Below are 17,663 nucleotides of genomic sequence, written 5' to 3' on the forward strand. Positions count from 1 at the left end.
CGCACGCGAGACTGGTGAGGTGTCTCCCCTACCCCTCACCCCCGGAGATTGGGCAAAGGGTCTGCTGCTGCTGCTTACCAGAATGCCCCCCCCCCCCGTGAGCTCCCGCTGGCTGCACAGGGAGAAAGGGAGCGCGGTGAAAGGCGGCTTTTGTTTCCATCCTGCCTCTTGTATGACACACGAGAGAGATGCAGCAGAGGGTGGCTGTCCATTGGGCCTGGACCGGTGGCTGATGGGAGGCCGGGGGGGGGGGGCGTGCTTTCGGGCAGGAAGGAACCTGAGCCCTTTCAAGACTTTCCCCACTTCGCTCCTTTGTGTGCTGAGTTGCCAGGGATACAGCAAACACTGCCCTGGGAACAACCAAGAGCCTGGCCGGAGAGTCTGCACTGCTCAAAGGCGCGAGATGGCTGGGGAGGGGGCCACATCTGAGCACTGCACAAGTGTGCCAGGCAGGGAAGGAGGACTGTGAACACGTGCACTCATGCGCTAAGCACGTTGGCATGCCTGAAGCTGCCCACAGTTCCCAAGAACATTATTGGCCCCTGCAAGGCCTCAAGCCCGGAGAGGCCCTTTGCCAGCCCTGCGCCTCCCACACTCAGCACCCATGCCAGCGGGCTAAGGCCCTCCCTCCAGGAGAGCCAGGGGAACGGGGGGGGCAGTGCTCGAGGCCAAGGAGTGCACATGCCTCATTATGGCCCCCCCTCGGCTGCTTTACTCAAGGATGCCTGGTGGGGGGACAGCAGCCTCCCCCCCCACCCCCGCCCCCTGATCAGATGCCAAGATGCCTGCTGGCTGTTTCATGAGTGTGGGACGCTGCCTGCCAGTGCCCGGGGGAGGGTTTGGGGGCCGCTTCAACGCTCATCCCACAAGCAAGCTTCCATGCCTCATCCGACAAGACTGATGGGGGCTCAGTCCTCGTGAGCCAGAGCCCCACTGTCCGGGGAGCCTGATAAAGCCTGGCTCTGGGGCTGGGCCCCAAAGGTGCCCCCCCCGGCTGGATGCCTCCAAATTCGGCACCAGCAGAAGAGCTTCCAGCAGCCCAAGGCTGTGTGGCAGCCTCAGCCCTGCGGTGCCCCCCTGGATGCGGATGGGAAGAAGAGAACCACACCATCACCCTCCGCTCCCAGCTCATATTCTGGTCCCTCCCCCTTACAGCATTTTGAACAAACCCCCCCCCCCTCTGGAAAAGGCTTGGCAACTGCTGCCTGGCTCACCTTCCCAGCCAGGATTCTCAAGGACCCCACTAGGGCGAGAGGCGGCCGGGGGCTGACGGGAAGCAAGCCCGGCTATTTCCCCACGGAGCATTCTGGGGCACTCCCCTCCCCTTAGCCTGTGAGCAGGGGTGCCAAGGCGAAAGACGAGGTGGGCTGAGCAAGTTCACCGCGGGCCCACGTGGAGGAAGTAGCCCTGTGCCACTCAAACGCCAAACAAGTGACTAGTCCTCAAACACATTGACTTGGCTGGCCGCCTGCCCACCCAAACACCTCCTTGCCGCTCACACGTCACCTCCAAGAACTAACACCGGCCGAGCGGAGTCTCCTGCAGAGAGCCTGGCTGGCGACTGGGTGCTGGTTTCGTTCTTGGGGCTCCACCGGTAGTGTGGAAGAGGAGGTGTACCTGGGCCACGGGGTTGCCCAAAGAAATGGGCTGGCAGGAGATTCAGGACTGGCAAAAGATGGCTCCTCTTCGCCCAGGGCAAAGGGAACTCACTGCCACAAGATAGGGGGCAGCAGCTGAGAGAGCTGGGCAAAGGGACTCGACACAGCAGTGGAGGAGGAGACGTCTGTGGATGGGGCCCAGTCGCCACAGCCAGTGGGGGTGGCGGACCCGTGCAGGCCATTTGCTGGAGGAGGAACAGCTGTGGGGCTGACGAGGCGGCTTTCCTGCTCGCTCTTCACGCTCCCTGGAGGCAACCTGAGGAGCCAAACCCAGTAGCCCTCTGGGGACATCCTGGAGCAGCACTCAGTAGCCCAGCCGGGCACGGGGCCCTGCTTCAGAGCTCCCTCCCCAGTCGGAAAGCCAGCATGGGCCTGCCTCCCCGGCCTGCTTCCTCTTTCCCCATGACCATGTTTGCTGGCCCAAAGTCTGGGCCAGAACCCCTGGCAGATCTCCCCATGAGCAGCACGGCAAGCCTGGGCCCTCGCTGTGAGGAAGAGGCCCGCGTGCTGGAGGAGCATTTGGTACAGGAGGGGCATTAAAAATGCAGGAGAAACCTCTCCGGCCAATTAAGACCGTAAAAAGCCCTTTGGCATCAGCTCTGGAGGGGCCGTGAGGACCCAGCAGCGGAGGAAGCCACCTGGACGGAGCCTTGCCTGGGGTGGCCCTGCTGCTGTCCCTTGGCTCTCCTATCCCGTGCCAAATGGGACAAGAAAAGGCTCTGGGCAGCAGGGCTGGTGGCGTGGGGGGGCCTCAATGGGTCCCCTGGAACAAACAGGCCCAGAGCCAACTATTGCCTCCCACCAAGGCCTGACCTGACCAGGTCACATAGCAGCCCAAAGGATCTTCGCTTCATGAGCCAAAAGGCAACCCCCCGCTCCCCTCCCAGCAGCATCCCAAAGGAGGCCTTTGGGCTGCTCTCATGTCACCCGAGCAGGGGGGCCCCACTGGCTTTCCATGCTCCCCTTTTCTAGCCGGGCGCTGCGCATGCCAAGGCACGCATAAACATAATACATAATACAGATGTGTTATCTATGCAGCTGCTCCACTTTTCGAAGCATTGCTGGCTGATTCCCAGCACTCTGACAAAACAGCAGCTCCTCTTTCTCCCCTAGGATGCTCAGCCTTTGTACAGCGCATGGCACATCAGGGAGTCTTAGGGGCCAAGAGGCCGGGCGCCTCCCCCAAGGAGCAGAGAGCAGGAGGGAGGTTGCTGGTGGCTGCAGGGCGGCTGCTGGTTGTTCAGCCCTCAGCTGACCCTGGAGCGCCAGCGGAGCCAGACTCACCCGCTGAGATTCTCAGCCCGAGATTGAGTCATTTGTCTACAAGGAGCTCCTGGAAAGAGAGTGCAACAGGTGAGGTGAAGCCAACTGGCTCCCAAGTGAAGGACCAGCCCCCCAAACCCCTTTCAACAGCCACATCCAGACAGGAAAGCCCAGTGGAGCAGGCAGGCAGGCAGGCAGGCAGCCTCCTGCTCTCGAGAAGCCCCAGCAGCAGAGCCTGCCGGAGACAGCTCCCCTGAGCCACGTCCTGCAAGCATCCCTGGGAAAACGGGAGGCCTCCTCTCCAGCACGGAGACAACTGAACTCTTGAAAAGGCCCTTAGAAAATTGCTTGTAAAAGGCCATCTTAGCCGAGGGCACGCAGAGGGCGATCAGCATGCCCTGAAGGGCACTCTATCTAGTGCACAAAGGAGGGAGTTGGAGCTGCTCCCAACACAGCAAGCCCCCCAAAGCCCCCAGCAGGGATGGGCCTCGCCATAAAGCCTGGGGTTTGGGGATAAAGCCAGTTTTGGGATGTGCAGACAGAAGGTCCCAAATCAAGAACGTAGCAGGAGATTATCTGGGCAGCCATCCAGAGCTCTTCTGGTGCCTCGCTGATGTGGCTCCAGAGACAGAACTGCAGCTGGAGAGGGAGGAGTCAGAGATACTGTGACGTGACAGGCATGCTGACCTACTGGATTGCGCCCCCCTCCGCCCTATCAGGGACGGCTTTGTCTGCCCACCATCCAGGCCTGAGAAACGCCTCCCTGTGCTTAAATTCTGCAAGCACACGAGGGAGCCCATGGGCAGGAGTCCACGAAACAGCCATCACGAAGAAAGCCAGGATGCCAAGGGCAGCCACTTTTTGTCTGGCTGGCTTCAGAGCCAGACAGGAGCAGCAGACACACTAAACGGTTGGAGGGCCCTGTCTCCGCTTTTCAGAGACCACCCCCCCCACACACTCTCGGCACTCAACACAACTGGGGCTGAACTCCCGCCCGAACTGTGTGTGGCAGGCCTGCAGTCCCTTGCCCAGGTCCAGCGCGGAGCTGCGGCAGTTCAAAATGAGGCCCCCCTACCCCCACACGCAGGGCCCCTGCGGCCTCAAGGTCCTGCGCCTCCAGCTAGAAAAAAGGAGAAGCAGAAGGAGCAGCCAAGCCAGCCCCAGCTGCCGCCCCCCCCCATTCCTCCTTCTCCTTTTCCAGATCCAGCACTGCTCTCATCTGCAGCCACACGCCGAGGGCGGCTGTGTGTGGGGAGAGACCAGCGTTTGCGCCCAAGTGGCCAGTTCCTTCTTTCATTCTTTTTCATGCTCAGCACAGACAAGAACCGATTTCCTGCTGCACTCCTGGCAGTACTGATAACAGGAGCCCAGCAGCAGCTTCATTCATCGGGGCAGCGGCTGCAGGCCCAGAGCCCGTCCTGAGGGCAGCAGGTAAGGAGCCCCCCCCCCCCCGCGCACACACCTGTAGCTGCTAGAAGCACCGCCAGGGGAGGGAGGCAGGCGGCCCCGGGCCAACAAGCTCCATGGCAGGCCCACGTGGGGCCAGAGGGCAGCAAGGCAAGGCTGGGAAAGAAGCACCAGCGAGGCCCGCCTGTCCCCAGGCCAGGGGGTGGGCCAGGCCCGCCTAAGCAGCAGGAGCCCTTCAGCCATCCTGCCTTCCTCTCCAGAAGAACCGGCCAAAGACCTGAAGCGAGATCAGCCCCCGAACTCTCAGCAAATGTGATGCCGGGAAGGGCGGGGCCAGGGAGAGTCCGTGGGCCCTGGGCCTCTCTCGCCCCCGTTGCACCGACTTCCAAGGCTCTTGTGCGGCACACGCAGGAAGGGGGGGGGGGGTCCTCAGAGGAGGGCGGGCTGCAAGTGTGCAAGATATTTGGGCGAGAAATCTTTGTATTGGAGGTCCAGGGCCATCTACTCAATGTTGGGAGGGGGCTGGCAGGCAGCACCCCTAAAGAAGCATCGGGAGGGAGGGAGGGAGGGAGGGAAGGCTCCGTGGGCCAGATGGGGCCCCCGGGCGGGCAGCACCTTGCCGGCCTCTGACCAACCCACTCAGCCTTGCCCTGAAATCAGACGGAGCCCGTTGCAGGACTTCCCATCTCTGAGTCCCGCCCAAACCGAAAAGGACAAACGCACTGCAGACTTCCCTTCCCGAGAAGGTCAGTTTCGGCTCCAGACTGGGCAGCAACACCCCCCACCCCCACCCCCACCCCCACGGAGAGCCAGCCTGGTGTAGCTGGCAGCCGGCCCGGCCCTCCGCTGGGCTCTCCCTGCCGCTGTCTCAGTTCCCCGTCCTTTTCCAGCAAGAGGAACAGGGCCCGCCCCTGGCAAGACAGCTGCGGTCAGCGGTTGCCTCTTAGTTATTGATTGACAACATTTAGACCCTGCCTTTCGGCCCTGATCAGGGCTGCCCACGTGGTTCGCAGAATAAAGCATTAAGACCAAACAAAAACCCATCAAAAACCCACGTAAAACACACACAAGCAACCCCCTAAAAACGACAACTAAAACCCAGGGCAGGATGGAGACCAGAGAGGGGCTGCCAGGCAAGACAAAAGTCTTCACCCGTTGGCAGAAGATGGCAGCCGAAGGGGACAGGCGAACCTTTCCAGGGAGAGAGTTCCGGGCGCCACAACCAAGGAGGCCCTATCCCGGGATGCCCCCTGCACAGGGCCTCGGGAGAGGATCCGAACTGCCCAGAAGGCCCCCCAGCCAAGGGCAAGAAGGGCTTTTCTTCGGCGCCCCCCCCCCCCGGCTCGGCTCGGCTCGGCTCGGCTGCGGGCGGGCTCCTTCCTGGGCCTCTGGCGCTCACCCATCCGGGCTCGGGCAGCGGGTTTGGGGGGCGGCAGTGGCTGCTGCCCCCTTCGCACAGAAGGCGAGGAGGGCAGCGGGGGGGCGGCGACTGGGGGCCCTCCCGGCCTTTGGCCCGGGCCTCCAGGCGCGCTAAGAGGGCCGAGAGCGGCCGCCACCAGCTGCGCGAGAAGAACCTCCACGTCCCGGGGCAGTCTACCCCGGAGGCGCCGTCAGGGGGAAGCCGCGGCCCCGGCGGAGCAGCTCCGAGACTTCCCGACGCCCGCGTGAGGCCGGCGCGTCTGGATCAGCCCGGCGCCCGGCCCTCAGGGCTGCGCCCGTGCCCGCGGCGGAAGGCACCTGGCGCCCCTCCCGGGCCGGGCCGGGCGTCGCGTGTGAACGCGCCGGGCCGCTCGTGCCGCTGACTCGCGCGCCCTTCCCCGGCGCCGCCAGCTCGAGTCGCGGCCGCCCCGCAGCCCGCCCAGGAGAGACCCACCGAGCCGCCCCCGCCGCCGCCGCCCCTGCTGACATCACGCGGCGCGGCGCGGAGGAGGAGGCGGAGGGCGGAGGAGGCGGCCGCCGAAGGTGGGCCGGGCCGGGCTGCCGCCCGCCCAGCCGCGCCTCTCCTCGCCGCGCCTGCCGCTGGCACAAGCGGGCGCCGCGCACAGCCGCAGCCGCAGCCGGAGCCTCTCGCTCGCCGCGCCGCGCCGCGCCGCGCCCTGCCTCGCCGGCTTCCGGGCCAGTCCCGTCGGGGCAGCCGCCGTTCGCCAGGCCGGCCGCGGGCCGCCCTCTGCAGCCGGTAAGTGGGTCCCTGGGGGCGGGACCCCGGCACTCTGCACATGCTCAGGCGCCCGCCGGGAGGGCCTGGGCGCGGCTGGCTGCCCGCGCCGCCGCCCTCGGGGGACGGAGGGCGGATCCCGGGCCGGCGCCTCGGGGCGTTGCTGGGCCCGGCCGAGCGGGGCTCCGCCCGAAGGCGCCCGCCAGCGCCCCGAATCGCCCCGGCGCGCCGGGAAGGGGCGGCCTCGGCCTCGGCCTCGCGCACCGCCGGGCCCCGCCGCCTGCCTGACCGTCGCGCCGGCCCTGGACGCCTCCGGGCGCGAAGGCTGCGGGCCGGCGGGCGCGGCCGGAACTCGTCCGGCCCGGCTTGCCCTCCGCCCCGCCCCGCCCGCCAGGCGCGCTGAGCTCTGCAGTGGCCCCGCGGGGGGCCCGGGAGACGCCCGGCAGAGCGGGGGGCTTGGCCGGGAGCCCCCGGGGTGGGGCGCGGGTCGGTTCCCGCGCGCAGCACTTTCCCGCCCTGTTCCGAGCGCTTCTGCGTTCCTCCGCCTTCAGAAGGGCCGGGCACATCGGCCCTGCGAGGCAGGCCGTGTTATGGCCGGGCTGCGCAGGCGTTCCCGTGAGAGGGGCTGGCCTGGCTCGGAGTTCCTCTGGAGCCCCCCCCCCGCCCGCGCGCTCCTGATGGCTTGGGGGGGGCGAGGGGGGTAAGCAGAACCGCCGCTCAGCGCCCGGGTACCTTGTTGAGGCAGGCAGGGGGGGAGGCCAAAGACCTTCCTCTTGGGATCAGCGGACGAGCCAGAGGGACCTGGCCGGGGGGGGGGCTGCCTCCACTTGGATGGGATTCGCATGCTGGGGTGGGGAGGGGGGCTGCCTCCCACAGAAAGGCTGGGGAGCTGAGACCTTCTTGCTTGGCTGATGTTGACCGCCAGGACACAACCAAGGACGTGTTCGTGGTGTCTTGCTTGCCCCCACGTCCCCCTTTGCATCACACACACACACACCCCTTGAAGTCTGCCTGCCTCCTTGCTATACGATCCTCTGAAAGCCTCTCATCTGCTCCAGGTCTGAACGGTTTTGCACCCCAGGCAGAATTTCAGCTGCATTTCTCTGGGCTTCCTTTCTGCAGAGCTACAGGGGAGGGTCTGGTGAAGGGGGGGGCGCCTCCCCAGCCGCTGGCACTTGCTGTTCTCCAAGGGTTGCTGCGAGGACCCTCCACTCGCGCTCTCTGCTTTGCCCTTGGCCGGGCTTACTGATTGTCCCCCCGCTGGCGGCTGTGACCCTTGTGGGGAGGGGCTGCCTGGTGGGGCGGGGTGCACTTTCAAGCCTCTGCTCCAGCAAACCGCAGGGACCAAAGCGCAGGTTAGTCGGGGAGGAGAGAGGAGGAGGGACGCTTCCACATGACTCAACACGGAGCAACCCAGGGCCGCTGCACGGATGCCCTCTTCCCCGGATCGGGCCCCTCCAAAACAGCTTCACTCACTTGGGGACCCTAACCCTCCGTACCTGTTCCAGCCTCGCATGCTTTCCGTTGCTGTGCTGCTACTCCCAGTAGCTGAATGGAAACTCCGCGTACAGAGGCAGTGTACCAGGAAATGCTCAGCCAGATGTGAAGACCAAGTAAGGAGAGGCGGTCCTCTCCTCCTGCTGCTTCTCAGGAGAGCTCAGGCCAGCTTGCCATGGCCACACCCGCTCAGAGCATGGCGAAAGGAGCTGTTGGGCTGTTCTGATGCCACAAGAGCTGCCGCCGCTGAGGGCCCCTGGCAGGTTTCTCACCAAGCGCCAAATTGCAGGGGAACTTCTTCTCTTGGCCCCCTCCTGGCCGAGGGAAGCAGAACAAACAGCAGACATTGTGTTGGGGGTGCAGGTGAAGCACGGAGCACGGGGGGACATGGGCAGAGAAGCGAGGCAGGCGGGCAAGAGATAAAGTCAGCGCCCTCAGCTCTTAAGAAGTCGTTCCTGCCCCTTCCGGCTACGGTGAGGTGCCTGGGAGCGCATCGTGGAGTTCTGCTGAAATCTCTCGAGCCAGGAAATAATCCGCTCATCACCTCCAGCAGCTGAAGGGGCAGGGTGGGGCTAGAATGAATGCAGGGCAGCGACTTCTGCCCCCCAAGGGAGATTTGTGCCACTTGGTCTGATTTCTCCTGGTCCCAGAAATCCTCTCTTTCCACTCCGCCGCTGCCGGTGCTGGAGCAGCGTGCCTTGGGGATGGAGGCAGCGAGGGCGGGCTGTGGCTCAGGCTTCTGGGGCAGGAGGATGGTGCCCAGCCAGCCTCTGGGGCCACCTGCTCCTCTCTAGCGTGAGCCATTGCGGGGGAGGGGAGGGCTCGTGCTGCTGCCACAGCCTCGCAGCCTTCGTGGAAGAGGGTGCCGCTGTCTAATGGCGTGAACGGATTTGTTGGACCCAGCATGAAAAGTCGGCTGCCTACCTCTCTCCAGTTCAAGCGCTGGACACGCACGGGCAGGGGGCCCTTTGGCAGGCCCCAGGGCCCAGCAGGGCCCAGTTTGTGGCTGGTCTGTGAGCCGAGCCTGGCTTTGTGCCCCTGCCCTGACCCGCTACCTGCCCTGGACTCTGTCGCCTCCATGGGTACGAGGGGTGCCGGCCGCATCGAGGGAGTCGCTGCTTTGAGCGGCCTGGCTGAGCAGATTGCCTGGGCAGCTCTTCTGCTTGAGAGGGTGTGAAGCCAACAGCCTGGCTCCTGGGCCTTTGGCACGCAGAAAGGAGGTTCCCTGCTAGCAGCCCTTGTGGATCCCAGTGTGTGTGTGGGGGGGGGGGGGCGGGAGAGAGGTTGGGATGTCAGGCTGGCCCTGGGAGAGCCAAGGGAAAGCCCTGCTCAGCGCGCATCCTGCCGGGCCACCCTGGGCCAGCCATCCTTTCCCAGCCTAACTTATCCCCAGGGGTTGCTGTGGGAATGAATGGGGGAAGTAGGACCACGTGCTCTGTCCTGGCCTTTTGGGGGAAGCGTGGGAGAGGGAGACGTGCTGCGCCGTGGCCGTGCCCTGTGGATATCCTGCCCATCCAGGGATCCCCGTTCACGCTGGTGTATGCTGGCTCAAGGCAGGGCTCGAGGCCACAGGCGGGGGCTCCTCTCCCCCTCCCCCGTTCCATTTGCACCAGGGCCTGCCAAGTGCTGGGTGGAGAGAGTGGCGGGCCCTGGTTGTCCTGTGAACGTCCCGGCTTGAGTGGGAATCGTCCCCGGGCGCGGCCCTCCGCCGTCCTTCTGGTGGCTCGCCCTATCCAAGCTAAAAAGGTAGAGGTCCGATGGGGTCATGATGAGAGTCCCCCTCCATGCGCACCGAAGATCTTGGGCTTACGATGCTTTGGCGGGGGGGGGGGGGTCCAGGAGGCGTGATGATGGGATGCCTTGCATCTGAGGCGGGATGAAGCCATGGGAGTGGGCCACCCGATCCCTCTGCTGTAGCAGGACCGAAAATGATCCCAAATGGGTGCCTGTCGAGCTGCGGTTGTGGGAGGCCAGAGAGGAATTGGTCGAAGGCTTTGTAAGGGGGGGGCCTTCTGCCTGTCAGCTGCAGGGGGTTCGGGGAGCTTTGCTGGGGCAAAGCAAAGAGAGAACTTTTCCCAGGTCCGGCCCAGAGAGAGGTTTTGGATCTGCACGTGCCACCCTGGCTCTTCCTGCTGCCCTGCACGGGTTTCTGCCTCGCTGCTTCTCCTTGCCCCCAGCCTGGCCTGCGGTGGGTCAGCCTGCCTCTCCGGCCACCTTCCTTCAGGCCTCGGCCTCCTGCTGGCCAGGGCTGGCGTTCTGGGTGATCCTCCCACCCCTCCCAGCCTGCCAAACATTCCCACAACATCCAGGAATCCTGATTCATCCTGGGACTGCTCATCCGCTCTCTGGCAGGGCCTCGCCTTCCGAAGGCAGCCTGCATTCCTTTCTCCCTGCCCCCCCCCCCCCCAGCAGCTGGACTTTTCAGGCCGCTCACTCAGTGGCGGCTGTCTGTGGACGTCAGTCAGTGGCTCGGTTGCTTGCCATTGTCTCTGGATTTGGGCGCTGGGGGAGCGGCACAAAAGCGCCATTGTCTGGCCCCTTCATTGGTATCTCTGTCCTGCCTGGGCTTTGTTTCGTGTCCCTGGATATCCCGCCCCCCCCGTCCCCCCCATGGCAGCCAGCCGGACATTCCATTCCATTTCCGGGGGAGGAGGAGAAGGGAGGGGGGGTGCTGGAAGAGGACGGGCAGCAAAGTTGGGTCGAATGCAGAGGGGGCAGGATGGGAGGAAGAGGCTGGGCAGGGGGGAGGATGTAGAACAGGGAAGTCGAGGGTGGGGAGAGCCAGCCAGGCCGCTGCTGATGGCCTTCCCATCTGTGTGGAGGGCATTTGGACCTGTGGAGGATGACTTAAAGCCCCCCCACCCCCATCTGCTCCTGGAAGAGGCATGCTGGGCGGAGGAGAGACTCCGTTTCTGTTGGGAAGGGCCTGCCTCTTAAGGTCCCAGCTGTGGGAAGCGGACGTGCCGCTGGGCACCTGGCCAGCCTGGAGAGGAAGGAGCCTGCAGCGTTCTGGGCATGGCTTCCCAGCCGGTCTCTAGGCCTGCCGGTCTGCCTTTTCTGGGGACGGGGCAGGCGGAGGCCCCTGGGGTGGACTGTGTTGAGAATGACCTCCTGCCCGCTCCATTGTCTGTGTTGTGTCATGTATTTCAACTGTGCTGGCTTGGTGTAATTCAGCATCAATTTTCCCGGATGTGACACACTTCAGCTCGGAGCCTGAGGCTGGGGTGAGTTTTGTGCCCTGCCTGGTGCCAAGGGGCTTGAGCCCGGTTGGAGGGGGCTTTCCCTTTCAGCGGCGCTTAGGCAGGCGCCCTGTCTTGCTTCCTGAAGGGAGGAGCTCTCCCAAAGGGGGCCCAAACTGGCAGCGTCTCCTTGACCAGAGGAGGCCCAGCATGGAGGCGGCCGCTGTGGCCTGCCCGGCAGCCCTCCACGCTGCCGTGTGATACTGCGCTAGGCAGACTCTCCCAGGGCCGGCCCAGCAGGCTCGGTGCAGGTTCCCCTGGGGCCTGGGGAGCTCGGAAGAGCTGCTGAGCCGCCCCTGCGGCTGGTGCTTTAGTCTTCCGAAGAGCCCCATGCCAAGACCTGACTGGGGTACGTGGCCTGCCCCCCAGAAAGGCGGGTGGAAGGGCTGGCTCTCCTCTCCGTGCAGAGGATGCTGCCCCTCCCCAGGCAGCACAGCTGGCGTCCCGTGGACTGCGCCACTTTCCTGAGCCATGAAACTTACTACGGCCACGAATGGGGCAGCTGGAGAGGGCGGAGGCCTGAGGGAGGGGCCAGGGCTCCCCGAGCCAGGCCACTGCCCCGCCCTTGCCTAAAGGCGCCTGCTGGGGAGGGGGCAAGGCTGAGGATGCAAAGGGGGCCTTGCCTGCCATCGGTGGCCCCCCTTCTCTGGGGCACTTCCTCCCCCTCCCCCCGCTGCGCTGGTGGGCCGTGGCATGTCAGGCTTGGAGAAGGGGGGGTTGGGGGTGAGGAAGCCAGGGAGGAGGGCTGCTGGGCGGGGGCCTGGAGGAGGGCTGCTGGGTGGGCCTGGCCTGGCCTACTGCAGAAGGGAGCGTCTTGGTGCCGAGGCAGGAGGGAGATGCATTTAAGGGCCCAGACCTGCAAATGGCGAGAAGAGAGAGGGTGCCTGGCAGCTGGGCAGTAGTGGATAGGGAGCAGAAACGGTGCGTGCGTGGGTGCCTGTAGGCGGCCTGTGAACAAGGGCTTAGAGAGCAGGGGGCATGTTTTGCCCTCCTCCCAGCACCACCCAAACAGGATTCAAGGAAGGGAGGCTGATCCCAGGTTTGGGGCCCTGGGAAGCCACTCCCTTGCTTTCGAACCAGGAGCTTACAAGTCCTGCCGTCGGCCTTTCTTTCGCTTGCATGTGCAGGGTCTCTCTGTGGGGGGGGGTCTACTGCTACGTGTGTCCCCCCCCCGCAAATCTTGCCGTTGTCCCACCTGACACCTGTGTGACGAGGGCAAAGGCAGGATGAGGCGGCTAAAGGGAAGGGGGCAGAGGAGGGCAGGCGGCCAAAGCCGGGCTGGGCTCCTCTGCCCCCAACCCTGCTGGTTTCCCGAGTCCCACTTCCTGAGTTGACATCTTGGGGTGGATTGAGGGGGGGGGGCTACCCAGGACCCGCCTCAGCCTGCGAGGGGCTTGCCTCCTGCTCTCAGAGCCCTGCACGTGGGACCATCTCGTAGGGGGGACTGGGGACTCGGAGGCCGTTTGCCCGGGACTCAGTGCCCTTGGGAAATGGGGTTTACCCCGCCTCTGTAGCATCTTCCAGCCTCCCCACAGCCTTTCCCTGATCTTTCCCAAACCTGCTTTGCTGTGAAGTTTTTGAGAAAGATCACAAAAAGGCCTGGATCGCTGCCATGTGGGTGGCGAGAAGGTTTGGATTTTCCAAGTCTTGTCCACATGGCAGCTGTTTTCCCTGTCCAGTGGCCATACTGTGATAACAATCTATGTATCATTTTCTGTGAATTCCCAGCTTCCAGTTGTTCTGAAATGTAAGCTTCTTTAGTCGTGGAGATATATGCTTCCCCCCTTATATCTCCACAGTGAAAAAGACTGGAGACTTGCTTTGGGGGGGGGGGGGAATGGGGAAAGTCCTGGTGGCATGGTGGGGAGGGGGTGGGTGGGCTGGCCACTGCTTGGAACTTAATCTTGACAAGTCAGACGTCCTCTGGGTTGGTGGAAAGGCAGACCAGGAATGTGAGGTCCCTCTCGCCTTGCATGAGGTTCGGCTCCCCCTGAATTTCAGGTTCGCCGCTCAGATTAAGTACTGCTTGACATAGAGGTCACCCGGGGAAGCCAAGCGGTTGCAGTGGTTTGGAGTGCCTTTGCCAGCTTTGGCTGGTGTGTGAGCTGTGCCTGTTCGTGGCTCGGCCAGATATGGCCACGGTGACGCACGCCTTAGTTGCATCTCAGCTGGACTGTTGCAATGCACGCTGCTTGGGGCTGCCCGTGAAGAGTGTGTGGAAGCTGCAGGGGGTGCAGAAGGCGAGGGCTGGTCGGAACCAGGTATCGGGAGCGTGTGACCCAGTCAGTACTGCAGCAATTACCGGTCCACCCCGCGCACAATTCAAGGTGTTGTTTTGGCCTTGAAAGCCACTCGTGGCTTGGGGTGTCTGAAGGATCTTCCTACCTGGGGGTTAAGAGCGTAGGGAGAGGCCCTCCTGACTGTCACGTCAGCTAAAGAAGACGAGACTGAGAGGTGATTTGTTAACCATCTTCAAGTATTTTCGGCCAAACATCAGGAAGAACTTTCTGACAGAGAGAGGGGTCCCTGAGTGGAACAGGCTTCCTCGGGAGGTGGTGGGCTTTCCTTCTTTGGAGGTTTATAAGCAGAGGCTAGAGGGCCACCTGACAGAAATGCTGATTCTGTGAACCTGGGCAGATCGTGAGAGGGAGGGCAGGAAGGCTTGCATCAGGGCTTAGTTCTCACGGCCCCTTCTTACATGCCCAGGGTAAGGCCGATTGCCACCTTGGGGTCAGGCCAGTTTGGCTAGGGATCCTGACGGTGTTTTGCCATCTTCTGGGCATAGAGCAAGGGCCACTGGGGGTGTGGGGAGGGGAGGTAGTTGTGAATTTCCTGCATTGTGCAGGGGGTTGGACTAGATGACCTTAGTGGTCCCTTCCAACCCTCTGATTCTATGATCCTATACAAGAGAGGGCCTTTTCGGTGGCAGCCCCTTGATTATGAAATGACCTCCCCAGGCACATGTGCCCAGCCCCCTCACTGTCTTCAGGAGGCAGCTGAAGACTTTGATTTAGGACAGAATTTTTAATGCGTTTTAATTGTGTTTTTAACTGCTGTTTTGAGCACCTTTGGAGGAAATAAATATTTTAAATAAAGAACCAACGAGGGACCAGTGAAACGGTGCCATTTTGCAGGTGGGGGCACCTGAGGGATGGGGGGGCACTTGGAGCAGAGGAATTGTGTTTCCTGGCTGGCTGCGAGGGAGGGGCTCAATGGGAGGCTGGGGAGGTCAGTCAGGGCACTGGCTTTTGGTTCTGCCAGCCCCCAGGTTGGCACAGAGGGCAAGGTTTGGTCAGTCAAAAAGGGATTGGACCCGCTGTGCATTGCTGGACCTGTAGCCCAAAGGGTTAACCCCCCCCCTCCTTCCCCACCTTCAGACCGATACAGAGTCCCTGTTTGTAAAGCCTGGAGGGGGACTGAGGGGGTCAAAGGCCAGCTTGTTTCAGGGTTGCCAGATAAGCTGCTGGCGGCAGGGAAGGGCCAGGGGTCACAGCACTCCAGCTGGGGCGGAGGGGAGACCCAGGGGCTGGCTTTGCAGCAAGTGGCCTCCGGACTCACTTTGGGTCCCGGTGTGCTGCAGTGGGAAGAGCGGCAGAGAAGATGCCGTGCAGAGAGCAGCCTCCTCTCACAGGCCTTTGCCGGGCCTTTGCGGCTGCTCTGTTGCCCCCTCCAGCTTTTGTGTGTTGTGAATCCCTTCCTGACCCTGGCTGTCCTCTTGGGAGCAGCCTGCAGCCCAGCCTGCCCTGGAGAGCCGCCCCTAGGCCAGCCCTTGGGGTGACCCCCTTCCTCCTGGCTGCTGCACTCTTTGCAATGCCCCTGCCCCTGCCGCCTAGAGACAGAGGCCTGGGGGCAGAGGGTGGCCACTGGAGGATGTGGGCCCAGGGACCCGAGAAGGGCGATGCAGAAAGCGTGTGTTGCGGTTCAGAAATGGAGCCAACAGCTAGGAGGCAGTGGGGCGGGTGGATGGCCGAGGAAGTGGGAGCCCCGAGGCCCAGTCCTGTGCATGTCCACGCAGAAGCAAGGCCCCCAGGGCTTGCCCCAGGCCAGTGTGCATCGGACTTCAGCCTGGGCGGGTTGCACAGCTTCCCGTGTGGCCAGGCGGAGGGTGTCCTGTGCCGGAGAAATCCTAGGCAGAGCGGCCAGAGCAGCCTGAGCCAGCCAGGGAGCCGGAGAGCCACCCCAGTGAAGTGGGCTGGGCCTGCAGGGTGAAGCATTGGCTGGAACCCGCCCCCCGCCCCCCATGCACACACACACACACACACTGAACTTGAGAAACGGAGGGGGCGATGCATTTGAGTTGGGGGGAACGAAGCGTGGCTTTCAGCCCAGACCTGTTTGGCTGTTGCCATGGCGCTCCCTCTTGCTCCGGCGCACTCAGCCAGCCAGCCGGCTGTCCTCCCCCTCCACCCCCAGAGCTGAGCTGGCCTCCTCCTCCTCTTGCTGGGCTGGAGCTGCCGGTTCTCAGCCACGGACCCAAACTGTCCTCCAGAGGGGGTCAGAAGTTGCTGAGCATTGGTGGGCATCTGTGCTGGCGAGAACCGGCTGTTCTGCCTGCTGCCTCCAGCTTCTGACTGCTGGCTGGCATCCCTCTGGCGCTGTGCCCCGTACCCCCACCCCACCCTCCGCCAGCATTCATGTGCCAGTTGCATCCCGCATGGGCTGACTGCACCCTCCTGCCTTAGCTACGCTTGCATTGGCAAAATCCCTGCCTGCCTCTCTCACGTGTGTGCACACGCAGCTCCCTTCCATTGGTGCCCAGCCTCTTGCTGCCCGTCCTTTTGCCTGTGGGTCCCTGCCTGCCTGCCTGCCTTCCCTGGGGCATCTCATACATCCTTCTTTGCCTTGGCGCCCAGCAGCCCTCGTTTTGAAGTGCCGAGCTCTCCTGCGGCACACGCTGGGCTAGGGCACAGCAACTGGGGCAGGCGGTGCCCGAAGCATCTTGATTGCTGATCCCCCCTCCCCTGCAACCGCGAGTGCTTCTGCACGTGACTGACATGGCAGATGATCATCAGGCCACGAAGAGGCTGGTGCACAGCTGGGCAAGCTTGTGTGGACCAGCAGAGCCAGGGCTGTGGTGCCCCAGCTTTGCTTACAGCCGCGAGGAACCATGTTGCGTTGGCTTAGCTGGGAATAGAGTCCCTTGCTGCTGAGGCCACTGGGCGCTGCTTCCATCCTGTTGCTGGAACTGGGTGTCCTGGTTTTCAGCTCCTGCAGCCTGGGCTCCCTGGGAACCCGTCGTGAGGGCTGCCTGGCTCCGGAAGTTGCACGTTCCTCAGCATCCTTGTGCAGGGCTCTGAGGGCCAAGGGTGGGAGAAGATGAGGTGCTTCCAGCCCCGGGCAGGCATGCGCTCCTGGGGCGTGAAGGCAGCTGCCTCCCCTGGCTTCGTATGCCCAGCATCGGACCCTCCTCCTCGACAGGGCCAGTGGTTTCCCGGCAGCTTTCCCAGTTGTCTCTCCCCCCCCCTTCTGTGAGTCTTCCTCAGTGTTTCAGAGTCAGGAGGGTCTCCTCACCGCCCCCCCCCCAGGTGACGGCTGCCTGGCCCCGCCCTCATCACAAGGCCTAGGGACCGTTCTGATCTCCAGCTTCCGTCATAACACTTTAATGCCAACAATTTCGACAAAGACAAGAGATTATATTCCTGAGCAATGAAACAAATCTCCTCCTCTCTACCCCCCCCCTTTATTTTTTTCTCAGTCTGTGAGAAAAATATTCTTGGCAGGACAGAAGGAAAAATAATTGCTCTCCGCAGCCCCCCTTGCCAACCCCCAGCTGCTCTGCATGCAGAATTGCTTCTTTTCCTGAATGGACCCCCCCCCTCATGCATATTGATGACTGCTTTGCATGTGAGCCATGAATGGAGGCTCTTTATTTATTTTGCTGTGCGGAGCTTTGCTTTTGCTCGTAAGGCACCTTCCGCCGGCGTGATGAGCTCGTGGGATTGCTTCCCCCCGCCCCATAATTTCAGGCCAAACACACACATTGTGGCTTGACGGCTCAGGCCGTTAGGCTCTGCATCATGTCTTCTGTAACCCTCTTGGATTCATGGTTGTACAAAATGGCCATTGTCACCATACACAAGTATTGTGACAAGAAGGAAATACGGCACTGTGCAAACTGGAAGTGCAAATAGAAGGGAGGCCGAGTCGGGACTCTGGGCATGCAGCTCCTTGGTCTTCGGCATCCTATGGCCTTGGCAGCGATTTCAGGAGGGGGGAATTGCCTCTTGGGCTGCTGGCTGCTTTTGCTACTGCTGCACTGGCGCCCCTAGAAGCCTTGTGGCTCCTGCAAACAGCTGGGCCAGGCCTGTGCCTGTAAAGTAGTCCTGTAAAGTAGTATAAGAGCCAGCTACAAAACACCACTCATTGAGCGAGAGAGAGAGAGAGAGAGAGAGAGAGAGAGAGAGAGGCAGCGAGGGTCCAGTAGCTTCAGGTTCCACAACAGGA

General features: G+C 62.9%; 1 protein-coding gene across 3 annotated transcripts in view; it reads left to right on the forward strand.

Moving 5' to 3' along the window:
- The first annotated feature begins 4,225 nt into the window (after window positions 1-4,225).
- Window positions 4,226-17,663, forward strand: part of PEA15 (proliferation and apoptosis adaptor protein 15) — a 38,855-nt gene continuing 25,417 nt past the window's right edge. The window contains exon 1 of one of the 3 annotated variants that reach the window (XM_054999159.1): window positions 4,226-4,352. The gene's annotated coding sequence lies outside the window, so the exon portion shown is untranslated. Of the gene's footprint in view, window positions 4,353-6,333; window positions 6,505-10,980; window positions 11,205-17,663 lie in introns of those variants that run through there. The other 2 variants (XM_054999150.1, XM_054999168.1) reach the window with 2 other exon arrangements.

The sequence above is a fragment of the Eublepharis macularius genome, chromosome 1, assembly GCF_028583425.1.
Source record: "Eublepharis macularius isolate TG4126 chromosome 1, MPM_Emac_v1.0, whole genome shotgun sequence".
In the NCBI taxonomy this organism is placed as follows: domain Eukaryota; kingdom Metazoa; phylum Chordata; class Lepidosauria; order Squamata; family Eublepharidae; genus Eublepharis; species Eublepharis macularius.